The sequence below is a fragment of the Staurois parvus genome, unplaced genomic scaffold (genome assembly GCF_062004578.1).
Source record: "Staurois parvus isolate SC_StPar_1 unplaced genomic scaffold, SC_StPar_1.0 ptg000232l, whole genome shotgun sequence".
Taxonomy (NCBI): domain Eukaryota; kingdom Metazoa; phylum Chordata; class Amphibia; order Anura; family Ranidae; genus Staurois; species Staurois parvus.
This window is the reverse complement of record NW_028318028.1, coordinates 401,077-407,259: the sequence shown is the minus strand read 5'-3', so window position 1 is coordinate 407,259 and position 6,183 is coordinate 401,077.

The following is a 6,183-nucleotide window of genomic DNA, read 5'->3' as shown; positions in this document are numbered from 1 at the left end:
GCAAGTGGGTGGGATATATTAGGCAGCAAGCAAACATGTTATCCCTAAAGTTTGTGTTGACAGAAAGAAAAAAAAAAAAAAAAAAAAAGACAAAAAAATAGACAAGTGTAAAGATTTTAGGGACAAGGACCAAATTGTAATGACAAGGTCAGAACAGCTCCAAACTGCAGCTCTTGTGGCATGTTCCCAGGCTGAAGTGGTCAGGACCAACCAAAAGTAGGCCAAGAAAGGAGAACCGGCCAACCGGTGACAGGGTCATGGAGGTTAGGGTAAAGCTCACTGGTGGAGGTGGGGAGGGAAGGCTCATTGATGGAGTTAGGGGAGGGAAGGGCTCATTGATGGAGGTGGGGGGAGGGAAGGCTCATTGATGGAGGTGGGGGGGAGGGAAGGCTCATTGATCTAGGTGGGGGGGGGAGGGGAGGCTCATTGACACCTTTACCACCGCCCTATAGTAGAAAAACTTCTGTTACAGGGCGACAGGGGTGCGCAAAATCACGCATATATGCGATTTTGAATTTCTGGGTAGGGGCCACGCATGAGCCTTGGCTGCCAATCACCAGCTGGTGATTACTCACTGGCACCCAGTGATCGCTGAGTATTACCGATGAGATAACTGTATGTAAACAGTACAGTTCTCTCCCGTCAGCTCCTGCACACTTTGTATGCATAGCAGAGCCATACAAAGCAGTGTGGTTACAGTGTAAAGCACAGACACAGCACACAGTTAACCCTTTAATCGCCCCACAATATCCCCTTCCTGCCCAGTGTCATTAATAGTGTCAGTGCTTTTTATTGGCACTGATCACCGTATTGATGTCATTGGGGATGTCAGTGACAAAGTCAGTTCCCCCCAGTGTCAGAATGCCCACCACAGTCCCACAATAAGTCACTGATTTCCATTACTAGTAAAAACCCCCAATAAAAAATTTCCAGTAAATATACCACCATTTGTAGACGCTATAACTTTCACGTAAACCAATTAATTTACACGTATTGGGATTATTATTTATTTATTTTTTTTAAAGGAAAGACATGTAGCAGAATAAGTTTTGCCCTAAATTTGACAAAATCTTATTTTAAATTTTATTGGAAGATTAGCAAAAAGTAAATAGTTTTTCTTCTCAAAATTGTTATTTGTTTGTTTATAGCGCAAAAAGTAAAATCCGCACAGGCAATTAAATGCCACCAAAAGAAAGCTTTATTTGTGGGGGGGAAAAAAGTAAACGTCATTTGGGTGCAGCATTGCATGACCACGCAATTGTCAGTTAAAAGTAACAGCACTGCAAAACAAAAAAAAAAATAAAAAAATGGCCTGTCAGGAAGGGGGGGGGGGTAGGGTAAATCCTCTGGAGTGTAAGTAGTTAATGGAGGCAGGGAGGGAAGGCTCATTGGTGGGGGGGGGGGGGTTCATTGATGGAGGTGGGGGAAGCTCACTGAAGGAGGTGGGGAGGGATGGCTGGTCTGTGTAGTCTGATCCAATAGAAGAAGGCAGTCTGGTCTGATGAATTCCAGAATGCTTTGCAGGACCAACGAGTTCGAGGTTATGACTTGGCCTCCAAATTTTCCTTTTATCAATATAAAACAAGCATCTGTGGGATGTGGAAAAACAAGTCAAATCCATGAAGGCCCCACCTCCCAACAGAGTGGATGTAAAGCAGAGGAGTCAACCTCAATTTAATCATGGGCCTCATCAGCATTATGGTTGCCATCAAAGGGCCATCCGTGGGCTAGGTCTACTCTCCATTACATCACAGTGAACCCCCCTCTCCTTATGCTGCTGCTGGGAGTGGAGCTGGGAAGGAGAAAGTACAGGGTCTAGCAGAGGGCTGCAGTCAGTTGAATGCTGAGATCAAGGGAGGCAGAGATGAGGAGCTGCCCAGAGAGGTGCAGGAACTGTAGTTCTGTCCCCCTCTCTGCTGTGAGCTGAGGGGGGGGGGGGGGGGGGTACCGAGCCTCATTGCAACTACATGGAGAAGCCCAGGACTTTGTGGAGTTCTGTCATCCTCTGTTACCGACTGCTGAGACAAAATGAGGGATGAGATGAGGGGCATGCTGCAGCTGCAGGAGAGGTGCAAAGGCCACATGCAATGGCTTGGTGGGCTGGATTTGGCCCATGGGCATTGTGTTTGACACGTAACCTAAAGGATCAGCTGCTGCTGTCTTGGTGCTAGATACCACAACATACTTTCAGAGATCTAGTGGAGTCCATGGTGAGATTGGTTAGGAACAGGGGACCTACCCAATATTATGTGGGTCGTCATAGTGTTATGGCTGATCAGTGTAGTTGGAGTGAAGAGCTGCTGGAGGCATTGTAGCTAATGTAATGGATAATTAGAAGAGATATAGCAGTGCTGGGCAACAAGTGACCAAAGAACTGCACAATAGCAGTGTGATTACTTGCTTTGAGGCTCATTGCATTATTATGGTGGATTAACCTCTTTCCGTTTGGCCCACAGGCGGATAGGAGCAGCACCAATGCGGGTGGACATTTCTAAACATCTCCCCGCATCCATTGCCTGAGAGTGTGCAGAGGCGTGATCTGCGCCCACTGTGAACACAGAATGCTGTACCGAGCTGCTGTGGGCGATCTCAATTCCCTGTGGTTGCGGATTGTCCAATCCGCGATCACATGAACAGTAGTAAACAATGTCACTTCCTGACATTGTTGTTTGTGATCATTCAAAGAGCTCACAAGTCATAAAGACCACATGGTACAAGGCCATTCACAGCAGCCTTGTACCATGTGATGAGCTGTGACCAATCACAGCTCTCACAGTGACTCTCAATGGCTGCAGGCAAGGCAGCTGTTAGCAACCACAGGGCCCCATTACAGCCAACCTGAACAGGGCCCTTCCACCCCCCCCCCCCCCAAAAAAAGTTTACTGTGCTTCAGTTTTTGAATGAACACAGTGAGCGATCAGTACCAATCACTCATTGTGGAAACAAGGGAAAGACAAATGTGTATGAACTTTATAGGCACATACTCAACACAAGCACTTATTCAAAATCGTATTTATTTATCATATTTAAAGCATATATAAAAATTACACAAAACATTTAGGATTGTTGTGAATTGTGGAGCAGGATAAGTTCCACCCACTAACAGTACAGCTATTGGATGTTGAGGCAACGTAGGTAGTACTAGCTCAAAGACTTCCCATATATATCCCCAACTTGTGCTCCTTATCCACCATATATTCAGTGCTCTACACATTTCACGACCAACAGTTGCTTCTTCAGGAGGTTATATCATTAAAATCGCCAACGGCCGTACTTAGAGGACCCCACTGGGTGGCAACTGAAATTATATACACAATTACATATTCTACGCATGTGAAAGATGTTCTACCAAACGAACACCTGCCCTGGCACATCATAGCATTCACTCGGCACTTCAAGAAATAACAGATTCCAGCTGCAATATTCTTACACTGTCAAAACCTCCAATTTTATTGTTACATGACACAGGAGGATATATCTTATAGTCATTACAATCTGCATAATAACACCAATAATAATGTGAGCATTACAGCATGAAAGACATCATTTGACAACATCACAACACAGAATTAATAGATTACCAAAGCTATGTGAAGGTGGGAAGGAACAGATCCCATTGGAACCATACTGCACAGGGGGTCACAGGGAAGCCATAAACGTGACCAATCGATGAGCCCATATACCCTTGGCAAGAGTCCCAGCATCAGAGTGTCCTCTGTCACTAGGGGGCTCCCAATCGATCCTGTTTAAACTCCTGGCTTCTAAACCATTTTCCCGGTAGCTTTTCCGAAGTGGGTGGGCACCACACCCACTCTAGGAGGAGCTAGCAGAAAGGTTCTGTGAGGATAAACAGTCATGCCCAGCCACCATATTGAATCAACATTGTTATCTAAAAATTCACACTTTTGCTTCAGATCAGCTTCTTATCTACCCTAAACGTAAAGATTTCTAACTTCTCAAGCAAGTAGACATTTCTGAACAGGTTCTTATCTTCTAATGTGACATTACTAGATGTCATAAACACGTTCAATCCCACAAACAAGTTCTTATTCTTGCTCTAAGCAGTCTAATGTCTTGTGATTTGATGGTGACTCGGTTCCTTTAGCCTAGAGAAATGACATCAGTCCTGGCATCTGGGCAGCGATTCTTTATTGTAAAAAATTACCCAAGAACAAAAAAGGGTCCAAGGCCAAACACATTTCATAGGCATTACAAGGTCTGTTGAAGCACAAAGAAAGGGGGGGGCCTTCATGGACTAACCAGAGCTATCTGTCCACTACCTTCAACTTTCCAGAGAGGCTATATTTACATAATTGAATTGAGCCAAGAAAAAAAATAAAATGTCTGTTGGACTTAAAATTCTGTATTGTCACCCTCACAGAAAAGGATATGTCAGCATAACTCAGCCTAGTAAGTCTTCCCTTCTATACAGCCTTTTTTGGTTGAAAAATACACTATTTTTTTTACAGAAGAAAAAAAAACCGGGGTACATTCCACCCAGTTCCAAGCATACGATAAATACATTCACTCAGCAGTGTGATGCCCAACATGTGGGGAGCAAAAAATTCCGTGAACCATCACATCATGCATGACGCCGCTTACACCAAGACAGTTTGTGGCCCCCTAAGGCTCCACCAGAGTACCTAGTGGTGCAATGTCAGACGTACAGTGCCCAAGTTATACCAGTCCCACACGGCCTACATCATGCTGTAACACAACTTTAGCATGCAAAAACATTACCAAATGAACACAAAATTCAATAAGCAGCAGGTGTGATTGGGGGGGGGTAGGAGAGAGAGCTGAAGGAGAAACAGTTCACAGGCCCGTAACTTTATTGAAAAGGACAAAAGACATGCAAGGGAGAGCACGGGAAGGGGAAATGCAATCTTACAGTTTGCAACCATAATATACCATTACATTAGGATTTAACAAACTCTGATCCAGCTTGTAACCTCCTCAATCTAGGGCTTTCCAGCTTCCCCAGTGATGGGTACAAAATAAGTTAATCACTCATTGTGTTTATTCAGGAAAGAAAAGGCTTGGTAGATGTGACATTTACTGGACCCTTCCTCCGCTCTCCATCCTGAAGGATCCTGTTGTGTGCTTGCAGTTGCCGGTGGAAAGGAGAGGAGGGAAGGCAGCAGTACTGCTGGGGTGGGAGCACACAGAGGGGTACTGGGCAGCAGGGGGAAATGTATGGTACAGAGGGAGGGTGATGGGTGCAGCCAGAGGGGCAATTACTGGAAATGGTCCACTGTACGTCTATGCAGTAGCTGAAAGCCAGCAGGAGAGAGGAGAAGCTTTCAGCTGCTGCAGAGAGCCATTCATCGGTTCCAGTAATTAACCCCCCCCCCCCCCACCACCGTGCCGATCACTCTCCCTGCCCACATCTGATTCACCCAGCTGCCTGGGCCCTGTACAGGAGGACTGGTGGTACCCCCTTATCCACAGCCCTGGCTGCAGGAATGCAACCAGAGGAGACAGCATGGCTGTAAAAGCAATTACAGTGTACACAAGAAAAAAAAAAAAAAAAAAAAAAAAAAAAAAAGCTAAAAATGTAATTTGGGTATAGTGTTGCACAAGTGATTAGCATTCAAAATGTGAGCGCAAAATTGACCTGGGCAGGAAGGAAGTTAAAGTGTCCAGATTTGAAGTGGTTAAAGTGTTATTATACAGGATTTATATAGCGCCAACAGTTTGCTCAGCGCTTTACAATATAACAGGAGACAAAACAGCAACAATACAGTTCAATACAAGAGGGAAAGGAGGGCCCTGATATTTGGAACTTACAATCCAAGAGGGAGGGGCTAGTGGTACAAAAGGTAACAACTGTGGGGGATAGACTGATTGGAGAAAGAAGATTTGGTTATTAGCTGAAGGCAGGATAGGCTTCCCTTAAGAGATTAGTTTTAAGAGAAGGCCTGAAAGTGAGCAACGTAGACAGTAGTCGGATATATTGGAGTAGAGAGTTCCAGAGAAGGGGTGTTCTGTATTCGTACAGGACATCTAGCCATTGCACACAATGCAGTTTAATCCTCCAGGGAGCTTTTTTTACGTTAATAAGAGCTCACTTACATCACTATCACTGCGTTTGCAGTATATTTTTAGAATCCTTCCCCCCATTTTGTTTTCTTCTGCATTGCTTTTAAATGTTTGTATGCTTTAATGCATGTTTGCAGTGCG